Raw genomic sequence first — 12,079 nt, forward strand, 5'->3', positions numbered from 1 at the left:
ATTATTAATCAAATATTTGTTTGGTTTTAAAGCCACAAACTGGCAAACACTCATTCAAAAATACTAAGTGTAATGTGGACTATAACAGGGCAAGTTACCATAAGGGTAGGAAATAGTAGTGAAAAGAAGTTCAAAAAGCTCTAATCAAGGGCTTGAAGAGTTCAAAAATGAGGTTTTGCTTACAGCATGGCTTCAACATGTGAATCTAGTTCGAGAACTAGAATTTGTACTGAGAGGGAAGAAAAAAAATGTTGATTTATGAGGTCATGATTGCCAAACAAAAGCTTGGATTTCTACCTCTATGGTAAGCAATACTTAATGTATTTTACCTAGTATGATTGTTAAGTACATTTTTATGGCATGATTTTCCATAGTAGTGGTTGGATTAACTTATCCTAGACTTTTTAAGCAAAAAAGACGAAAATTGTTTATGACCTTAGTTGATGTAGATCCACTTATAAGGCATATGTTAGATTGGAGAAAACGTGTTTTGATAATTAAAGGTGTTACTTGAGGGCTTCTTTTGTCTCCAGGAATACTCAAATTTCACAATAATTCATCGTAATATAAAAGGCAAGCAACATTTTGTTAGATGATGATATGAACCCCAAAAATATCAAATTTTGGTATGGCCAAAATTTTCAAAAAGGATGAACTAGAAGCAAATACCAGCAGAATTGTTGGACATAGTAAGTGAACCAGGTGCTCTCAAATAATACATATAAAATCTTTTTCCTTTCTTTTGCATTGCATGATTCGTATTAGTTTTGTTAATTAATTCATTCAATGCAGTGGCTATGTTCCTCCAGAATATGTTACCAAAGGAATGTAACCTATGAAGGATTATGTTTATAGATTTGAAATTCTACTTCAGCAAATTATAAGTGACAAGAGGAATTCCAGTCTCTTTGGATGCAATGAAAACTTGAATCTTCTCGAATAAGTAACTTTGGCACAACCCTTTTTCCTTTTTGTCGTACAAATATGTGAAAATGTATAATATTGAACAATTCCAGACCTACGAATTGTGGAAATAATGTCGAGGGGCAGAGTTTTTTTATGCATCACTGGATGATTCATCCTATTCGTGTTAGCTCATTAGATGTATACAACTAGCACTGCTATGCGTGTAGGAAATTCCTGCAAATAGACCATCAATCAATGGTGGAAGTTTTTACGATTCCCAGGAATGAAAGTACTGTTGCAATCTCTACCCACTAAGCAGCCTGCCCTTTCAATTACAAGAGACGAAAAGGTCGAAAGTAAAGACATTGACAGCAAGAAAGTTTTTTTCAGTCAATGATGCTACAACAAACCAAGTGGTACCCCGATGACTGACAGTTTATGCTTTTGGGAAACATTTATGTAAAAGAATTATGGTTTATCAATCTTTAATCATGCAAATATAGATATTAAAGATTGGAGCAAATTGTTGAGTCTAATAGCTTTATTGGAAATTTTCCTGGCTGGGATCGATCCCACCAAAATGATTGAATTTCAAGGAAAAAGGAAATTGATTACAAGCTGAAGTTAGAATAGCTGCATGATTAATCATATTCGTTGGGATGACTATTTTCCGAGACTACATGAGGGTAACTATGATTGGGAAAATTTGCGCTGCCAGGATATGGGCATCTCGTGGGAACACTGGCAAGCAGAATAGGCCTAGTTTCAAATAGGGCTCCTTAAAGTTTAAAGGACAAATTTCAAGAGATGTGGACATTTTATTTAATAATTTTTTACCGCAATATGCAATTATCGCTGAATATGTCTTGCCATGGAACCTAAATGAATAAATTAACTAGAATGATCGTCTAATGAATTACAACACATGCCATAAGCCATTGGTGTCCTGAAGTTGATAAACTTCAAAGGACTTTGGACCCAAGGATGTATTTTACGTAAACGATAGGTGTGTGTTATGATAATCAATTTGAAGCATAAAAGTTAAAATAAGGTAAATTATGTCTGGCTGCATAAAGAAGGCTGCTGCGTGACCTCATTAGTCCCTTTTAACATAATCGTATCAAATAAAAAATGTAACTCCTGATGTTTGTTTCAGACCGTGTGAAAAGGACGCTAAGGAAGCCGTAAACACATAGCAGAAACTTTGGGAAAAAAATATTCTGCCACTTCGAAGCAAACGTTCATTGCACTGATTGAAAGAAACTTCAAGCATCCAAGGTTGAACCATCAAAACAGTGCTTAGACCACGTGAAACTAATCTTAGATGGTACTAATAAAAAAGTCATTTTATTTTATTTAAATTTAATAATTCTTATATTTACGTATTATATAAAATATTAATAATTTAAATATTTATATTATATTTTATAAAAAATTTATATTGATATAAAAATATAAAATATTTTTTTTATTTTATTAATCTTATTTTTATTAAAATTTTAAATTATATTATTTTTATAATTTTATATTATTTTATATAGTATTATTATGTTATATTTTAAATTATAAAATTTAATTTAATTTGTCATGATCAATTCATAAAATCAATATCAAATGCTTGTTCTCTTGCAAAATTTGGAGTTGGAAATATTGGAAAAAGATACGGGTTGGAAGAGATGCCTGACTGTATTTATAATGCTGAAGCTGATATGCTTCGTTACAGTTAAAATGAAAAGTTCTTTCCAATATATATATATAAATGCGTGTTCTCAAGGATGGTCGAAAATGTACGAAACTCCCAGACCTGAAGGCCCTAGAACCACCTGTCAACGCTCATTTCTATTTCAGCCAAAACAGAAGTTGTCATTTTAGCTGGTAACGTCTTATGCCCCCTTCCCTCATTCTCATAATTTAAGAATTTACTTGTCATAGATTAGTTATATAATGATTAAGTTTGAGATAATATAATATTAATTTTAAATTTAAATTTGATTTTAAATTTAAAATTTAAAAATTGATTTAAATTCAATCAAATTTTATTTTTTAAATTAAACTCGATTAAAAATAAAAATTAAATTATTCGAATTTGATTGATTAAATTTGATTAACATAAAAAAATAAATTTAATTTTTATATTCAATAAAAACTTAATTATTTGTGCTCAAGTTTAAAATATTTTATTAATTAAAATATTTTAAAATATAAAAAATTTGATTAAACTCATAAATTATTCGAATCGAATATAAGAATATTTGACTTTAATTCAATTGATAAATCAAGTTATTCAACTCAATAATAATTGAACCAAATTTAAATTTTATTCGAATCAAATCTAAATAATTTTTAAATACTAATATATCATTTATATTCTTAATCAAGACTCAATTCATAGTATTCTTAATCGTTTCTCATATTAGAAGTATCTTTTTTTTTTAAGGACATCAAACTTATTTTTAAATAGCTCATTAATATTGAATTACTAATGCTTTATTTAATTAAATTATAAGAACTTTATCTTATTTAAATATTTATATTCTTTAACTTAAATGTAAGCAATAACACTTTAAGAAAAAGGTATTTATTAAAGGTTTGTTTGTTCTGAGTTTACTTAAATTTTTTAATTTTTATTTTCTATAAGACATGAGAGGATTTTTTGTTACATAAAAAAATTAGATGTTATTTGGTTAAGTTTAATATCTAAATTTTATCTAATTTTTATTTTGGAAGAAATTTATAAAACTAATTAAATTGGCTACATTTAACAAATTTTAATAATTTTATAGTGACAAATTAAAGTTTAATGACCTATTCAAAAATTAAGTGAAGTTTAATAACTTTTCATGAAGTTATATAGGTTAAAAGGTTATAATTTTAGTATACTTAAATAATTTTAGTGATTTGAATAGGATAAATTAAAGTTTAGTGACTCAAATAAAATTTGAGTATAAATTTGATATCTTTCGATGTAGGTTACTCTAAATATTAAAATTTAAACTAATATTATTTTTAAAATAGGACAGCAATTGACTTGAGTTAATCTTCAAGTAGCAAAGCTTTTTAATACTAATATTATAAACATTGAAGTCACGAGGAGAATAGGTTACAAAAAAGAGAGTCACGCTTAGGGTTGTAAATGATACATTAGTATTCGTAAATTATTTGGATTCAATTCGAAAAAAATTTGAATTCGAATTCGATTCGATTATTGTCGAGTCGAGCTCGAGCTCGAGTAACTCGACTTATCGAACGAGTCGAATTTGAGTATTCTATATCTGACTCGAGTAGCTCGCGAGTCTAATCGAATTTTTATATTTAAATATATTTTTATTATTTTAATTAATAAAATATTTCGAGTCCGAGTTCGAGTTCGAGTTCGAGTTCGAGCATGAATAATCAAACTCTTGTCGAGTATACGAATCGAGCTTATTTTTACATATTAATCGAGCGAGCTCGAGTAACTCGAATTCGATCATGAATCGAGCTCGAGCTTCAAAAATAAAATTTGATCGAGCTCGAGCCGAGTATCGAGCCCCGAATTGTAAGTTGAGCTCGAGCTCGAGCTTCTCACTATTCGACTCGACTCGACTCGTTTACAGCCCTAGTCACGCCTAGTGTTTTCATCTTTTTTTTTTTTTTTTTTTTTTGTTTTACGGGAGGCATAGCCTTACATTAAGGAGGAGGGGAGGGGAGAGGCTTGGGTGAACCCAATCTTTATGTTTTCTTAAGGCTTTTTTGACCACTAGGTCAGGAAGTTGAAGACTCGCCTGGTGTTTTCATTCAAGTAAAAAGGTTGGTGTCCACTATGTATAGAGAAGTGCTTACCAGTTCTCAGACGGGAACACTCTGTAATTGAAGTGTTATTGTTAAAGGGTGATGATGTACGGACTTTGAAGAATAATAGTAGTAGGAAGGCGTCATTCCCAGCTGGTAAAAGGATCCAATTATCAGCCATCCAGTTTCCATGGCATCCAAAACTATCTTGATCTTTCTTTTCATTTTATTCCTTTCTTCTCAATTGCAATTCACAGAAGCACAAACTTGGGTTAAAGCAGTAACGGTGAATTTCCCATACAAGACATAAATTCTGCCTTGTTCACTCATCTTTCATGCGCTTTTGCTGAAGTGAACACTTCAACTTATCAGCTTTTTGTCCCCTCTGTCTCTGAACAATACTTCTCAACCTTTGCAAGCATCGTCAAGCGTAAAAACCCGTCTGTTAAAACACTGGTGTCTGTCTGAAATGGAATCTCTGCAACAGGAAAATCTATCACTGGTGAAAAAGTTAATGACTCAGTTTTATCTTCAATGATCTCAGAATCTTCTAGAAGGAAGTCTTTCATTGACCCTCAATAAAAACAGCTAGGCGTTATGGTTTTGATGGAATAGACTTGTGCTGGGTTTGGCCTAACAGCACAGACTTGTTCAATATTGGGGGTTTATTGGATGAGTGGCGAGCTGCCATAAATTCAGAACCAGGAAAACCAAGTCAGTCACAATTGATCTTAACAATGGGGGTTCGTTACTTGCCAACAATTGAAATGGTAAGTTATCCAATCGACTCCATAAGTAGGAATGTTGATTGGGCGCATGTTGTGGCATATGACTACCATTTGCCTACCAGGGAGAATTTTACAGGAGTCCATGCTGCTTTGCATAATCCCTCTAGTCATGTTAACACAGATTTTGGCATCAGGGAATGGTTGAATAAAGGATTTCCACCAACCAAACTGGTTTTGGGATTGCCTTACCATGGATGGGCATGGAAATTGGTGAGCAGCAAAGATAATGCTATTGGTGCACCAGCGTCAGGTCCAGCTATCACCATTGATGGTTCTATGGGCTACAAAACCATCAAATCATACATTCAGGATAATGGTTATGGAGCTGCTTCTGTATACAATGCAACTTATGTAGTGAACTTGTTCACGTCTCCAACACTTTCGATCAATTTTGATGGTGTAGAGGTGGTCAAAGCAAAAATTTCCTATGCAAAGGAGAAAAGGCTTATTGGTTTTAAAGCGTTTCATCTTTCAAATGATGAGAATTGGGCTCTATCGCGGGCAGGTAGGTTCTAAATTTCCTTTAATGCTTTCAGGCATGTGATAATTTCAATTTGGCAACCCTCTCTAATCCCTTAAGGCATGAGGCTGACTCAAATGCGGCAAGATTTTGGTCTAAGAAGTATACAACATCTGGCAAGAGCAAATCATTTGTATCAACAAAATTAGACGAGCAGGAATTTCTTTTCTCTGGCATCTAAGCAGATTTTGTGTTTCACTTGGTATATTAAGAACTCTGCATCAGAGAACTAGTATTTTTGCAGCTTAAAATATTTCGTAACTTTCTCAGATCAATCTTACAGAACTCAAACAAGACAATATAGATACTGAAAACTTTACCAATTTTGAGGACAGATTCTAATTAACATGCTAAACTACATTGCCAGCTCAAGAGGAAGATAATCAGGAAAACAACAAGCGGCTGTTACTTAAAATGATCCTTCCAGTTTCTGTAGTTGTTATACTGGCAGCTGCTATGCTGTATTACTTGCGAAGGAGAAAGGTCAAATCAAAATGTAACTCTACCTTCAACCATGAGAAAAGTAATTGAAGCAAATATTTAAATTGTTAACAAGTCATAAAAGGAAACACTTTTTGGTGTTCCTTGTGCCTTTTTTTTTTTAACAGGGGAAATGGATTTAAGAAGCGTTCCTACCCCAAGAATTAATACATCGGCTACTGAAAATTTTGGTAGTGATGCTTCTTATTTGCAAGTATTCAGGATTGCCAACATCAAAGCGGCTACAAATAATTTTTCAAGTGCAAATACGCTTGGAGAAGGTGGTTTTGGTCCCGTGTACAAGGTATATAACCTGTATATGGTCAATGAAAGTGCTTATTTACTTGTGTGAACAACTTCTGAAGGCATTGGGATATATAACACGTATTAATGAAAAAGAAAGACCATGACATGGAGTCCAAACAATGGAAATGACTTAGATGAAGCTTTTAGATGAAGTTGATGAAGTTCTTTATTAATGATCAAATATAAACCAAAATCGAAAATAAAAACATTGAAAAATATTATTTCATAGATTAAGTGTTACAAAATTTTTTTTAAAAAAAGTTTAATAAATTTTGATATACTTTTTAGATAGATATTTTTAGTGAAAATTTTGACATAATTTTTGGATCAAATTTTGTATTATAAACTGCATTTTTAATAATTTTTTGCAGAAAAGGCTAACGGCAAGTATCCCTTTTGAATTATGATAGGGTAAACTACCAAGAGGTGAAGAAATAGCTGTAAAGAGACTTTCCAGATCTTCTACTCAAGGACTTGAGGAGTTCCAAAATGAGGTTACCTTGACATCGAGACTTCAACAGGTAAATCTAGTCAGAGTGTTGGGATATTGCACCGAGAAGGAGGAAAACATGCTGATATATGAGTACATGCCAAATAAAAGCTTAGATCCATACCTCTTTGGTATGCTATGTCTTTTACCAAAGTTTAAAGCATGCACAGGACAGAATTCTATTCTTAATAATATGATCAAAAGTAGTTTTTTTTTTTTTCCTCTTTCTTTTCCTGTGGGTTCTAAACTTTTCAACTGAGCTGCTATAGTTTTTTGCAGACCCAATCAAGCGGTATATGTTAGATTGGGTAAAGCGTGTGCATATCATTAAAGGGGTCGCTCAAGGGCTTTTGTATCTCCAAGAATATTCAAGTATTACAGTGATTCATCGGGATTTAAAAGCTAGTAACATTTTACTGGATGATGAGATGAACCCCAAGATATCAGATTTTGGGATGGCTAGACTTTTCAACAAGGATTTTTGTGAAGCAAACACTGGAAGAGTTGTTGGAACATAGGAAGTGCACTTCTTCAATATAGAATTTGCTCTCTTTGATGCATGCACACTTGCTTAGCAGTTTAATCAACATATCAATGCAGCGGCTATGCTCCTCCCGAATATGTTACAAAAGGAATATACTCCATGAAGTATGATGTTTACAGCTTTGGAGTTCTGCTTCTGCAAATTATAAGTGGCAAGAGGAATACATGTTATTATGGACCACATGAGAACTTAAACCTTCTTGAATACGTAAGCTAATCACTCTGATTTCATTATTCACTTTGACTTTTATCAAACTAAGGTTTTGAGATTTTGTTTAAGGGCTTAAGGGTTAAACGACTGCATTCGTAAACCCCTTCCTGCCTCCTGGCCCCCTATAGGATGATCTACCAAAATGTTTGCAGATGCAAAACCATCCATTTTGGCCATGAATTCATTTTCATCTATTTTTAGATTTACAACAATTAATGACCTTGGTTTGATGCAGGCATACGAGTTGTGGATTGATGATAGAGACACAGAGGTTATCGATCCATCACTTGATGATTCATCCTCACCTTGTAAAATCATGAAATGTATGCATATCGCATTGCTCTGTGTCCAAGAAAATCCAAAGGATAGGCCATCCATGTTAGAAGTGTTCACAACGCTCAAAAATGGTTCGATGGCGGCTATTACTCCTAAAAGGCCAGCTTTCTGTGTGAGAGCAGATAAAAATACAGGAAGTACTTCCTCATCGTAACAAGAAATTTGCTCATTCAATGATCCACAAATTTCCGAATTGGAGCCCCGATGAGAATGCAGGTTTTTCGAAGATAGCTTAGCTTGGATATATAATAGTTACAGGTTTTTCTTTTTTCTCCTGAAATGTATTTTCTGGCAAAAAATTGTTGATTTCTTAAGTAATTGTAAAGTTCTTTTGTCTACAATTTCATAGTTAATCTTCTAAGTTTCTAACACCTTTGCTCTGGTTTGGTTGGATGCGTTAGTCCAATACTTGAAACTCACAATAAAAGTACTTGCAATTATCTCAAGTCCCTGTACCTTTTTCCAAAATTTTCTTCTTAAAAATATCAAAGAAGTTCCAAGTAATGACCATCACTCATGTTAGGGTTAAAAAATTATTTGGATACAAATCAGACAATAAAGATTTTTTAAAATAATAATATAAATTTATTTAAATAAATAAAAATATAAGGACTTAACTTTTTTTAGTATTTTAGTAAATTAGCCAAGATTTCCTGTGGTTTCAATCACACAAAATTTGGATTGGATCAATGTGATGTATTATGATTATCATGCATCATGGGAAACTTCAAAAACAGGGGCCAACGCAGCAGTTACGACCCAAATAGCAATTTTAGCAAAAATTTTGGTGTGCTCTTTCTATAGAATTTGCAGCTTCGTCAGAATGGATTCGTTGACCGATGAAAGTTATGGAACTTCTTGTCTCAATATTAATCTCCATTGTCAAGATAATTACAAATAAATGGTTTTCTGCTTGGTACTTACTGTTCCCCAGTTATGTTTCCAGTTTAAGCTCCCTTGTTCAGGGCCTTCAATTCTGTCTTTAGTCTACTACATTTCGAATCTGTTTAATTTGCTGTTGCTTGTTTAATTCAAAAACATTTTTATGTTTTCATTAAATAAGGCTATACTTTTTCCCGCTTTTACTTTTTGATTTTTACTATTTGTCTTTTTTTTTCAATTTATTTTTTGTATTTTGTTTTCCATTTTCGATTAAAGAATTGATTTTCAGTTTCAATTGAAAAATATAAAAGCAAAAAATAAAAGTATCAATTAAATGAAGCGTATCATTTTATCAAACAACACTGGAACACTACAACAATTAACAATATTATAAAGCCAGTATCTTCTTTATACTATTAAACAAAATAATTAACAATATTATAAACCTAGTGTTTATATATATATATATATGGTTATGGCAAAAAAATATATAGAAATGTTTATAAATTTTTATATTATACCTAATAAGTGTTCATTCAATGTTTGATTAATTTTAAACTAAATTAATCGAATAATGTTATTTTATTTTCATTAATTGAATCAAATTTATTAAATTCAAAAATTAACCAATTGAACTATATTCGGTTATTTTTGTTAATTTTTTGGTTAACTAAATAATAAAATATATTTAAGTTAAATTATACTAGGTTTCAAACCCGCACTTTGTTGCCAGAATAAAATAAAGTTATATATTTGTAATTTAGTTGTAATAAAATAAAATTATGTATTAATAATTTAAATATTGAAAAATATATAAGAGAAAAAAACTTGTGTAACTATTTATTTTCTGAATGTTTACATTAGTTGAAGTCAATGATAATGAGATATTAAACTTATTCATTAAAGATTTGTTTGATTGTCATAATCATTGAATCAAAAAAGAATAAGGAAACTTATTTGCAACTTGGCAATCAATATAGAGAAATATACCTAATAACTCAAGGAAAAAAAGAAAGATAAATTAATTTAAATTTTCAATTGTTGCAAAAAGACTCTAGGATAAACAAACTCAAGGACTTCATAAAATTTAAATTAGTGTATTGGCATCTTGCTAATCTTATAAATGTATTTTGTCTAAAATTGTTATGCCTCAAATTAACTCAAACTTAGATCATTTTGCAAAAAGCACAACTAAATGCTAGCCCAGAAACTTGCAAAGCAAAATGTTAGGGGTATTTTTGGATCCAAAAGACAAATTGATCCTTTTTTCTCATTAGAGACTTTCAACAAATGGCTGAGAGCATTTTTTACTTTTAAGCCAACCTAACATGTACGGGATTATGTTAGCTCAGCTATGTTACCATTCCACCTTACAGATCCCTCATCTCTCATCTATAAATAAAGTCATATAAGTACTATCCATCCATCTTACATTTCTTCTAATTTTCCCATTTTCCACTATCCTTCCAACCTCCAATAACCGACCTCTAACTTAAGTATCGAAATGCAAATGTAGGGAACACTCATTGCTTTTGTCCTTAATTGCTTTCTTTCTTTGTTGTGATTTTAGGAATTTGACCCTCAGCTCAGAGCTCAGCACCAACACAAAATAAATACAAAGAATGACATACCATAAAGTTGAATGGAAAAGTAACCTTAAGAAAATCACCTAATGTATCAAGTGAATTTAAACTTTCACTAAATTTTGTAAACTCAATTAACCAAATAATATACAATTAGAAAAATCGTATTCTAATTTGTATTAAATATTAATTTATATATTTTTTAAAGTTTTAGTGTCAAAATTATAATTAATTCTTTTACTTTAAGAGAAAATAGCAATAAAAATATAATTATGATAAATAATTGTTAACGTATATGGAAACTAATAATAATAAAATAAAAAGCCAATGAATAATCAAAGAAAAATTGCTTTGATAAATTTTTATAAAAATATAAACTAATTATAATAAAAACAACTGTAGACATCGATTTTGTCCGGGTCTACTATTTTATTTTTTTTTATAATAATAATAATATTTAACAAAACAAAACAAAAAAGAAAAAAAATAAAACAGAAAAAAAATAAACAAGTGAACAAACAAAAAAAAAAAAAAAGAAGTCAAGGAGTTGGTGCGATGCCGAGCTACCTCGACCAACTCCTTATCAGCAACCCAACCAGCCCCCCCGACCAGCTTCCTACCAGCCACCCTATAGCTACCCACTAACCACCCTACAGCCAGCAAAATCCCACTTAATTGAAACTCTATAAAATCAACACATAAACTCCAAAAAAAAAAAAAAGAAGAAAAAAAAAATTTTTCAGGTGAGAGTTCTGAAACAAAAAAATTTTTCAGCTTGAGAGTTCAGGAACGAAAAATTTCGATCTACCCACCCAAACACCTAAAATACCCAAACACAAAAACCAACCGAAAACAACCACAAACAGAACCGCCAAAAAAAAAAAAACCAAAACAGAAACAAAAATAAAAAAAATACACAGTCCTCGCCTACGACGAGGAACATCAACGCCAAGCTTCCTGCACGAAGAAAAGAAAGAAAGGTTAGCTTCAAAAAAAAAAAAAGAGAAAGAACGCAAAAAAAAAAAAAATTTTTTTTGGCCGAAACTTTGAAGACAGATCTAGGAATTTTGAGATTCCTTTTGGTGAAAAAGAGGTCAGATCTATGCTCAGGGGGTCGAGAAGAACTTGTGGGAGAATTTTAGAATTTTCTGACCACCGGCGACGGCGGCCGGAGATCGGCGGCGACGACGGACGGCGGCGGCACCAACGGTTGACCGGCGATCTGCTGAAGAAGAAGAAAAAAAGTTTTTTTTTTTCTGGAAA

The 12,079-nt window shown here is 31.5% G+C and overlaps 2 pseudogenes across 1 annotated transcript; both read left to right on the forward strand.

The window, feature by feature from the left end:
* The first annotated feature begins 613 nt into the window (after window positions 1-613).
* LOC149515384 (cysteine-rich receptor-like protein kinase 19) lies at window positions 614-1,334 on the forward strand (annotated as a pseudogene).
* Window positions 1,335-4,676: 3,342 nt separating this feature from the next.
* LOC111302528 (uncharacterized) lies at window positions 4,677-8,748 on the forward strand (annotated as a pseudogene). The gene is made up of 7 exons (XR_016326875.1): window positions 4,677-5,970; window positions 6,353-6,481; window positions 6,594-6,769; window positions 7,182-7,392; window positions 7,541-7,778; window positions 7,862-8,012; window positions 8,251-8,748. The product of XR_016326875.1 is annotated as an uncharacterized LOC111302528 (transcript).
* Window positions 8,749-12,079: the final 3,331 nt, after the last annotated feature.

The sequence above is a fragment of the Durio zibethinus genome, chromosome 13, assembly GCF_047325235.1.
Source record: "Durio zibethinus cultivar Kanyao isolate XHJ-2024 chromosome 13, ASM4732523v1, whole genome shotgun sequence".
Taxonomy (NCBI): domain Eukaryota; kingdom Viridiplantae; phylum Streptophyta; class Magnoliopsida; order Malvales; family Malvaceae; genus Durio; species Durio zibethinus.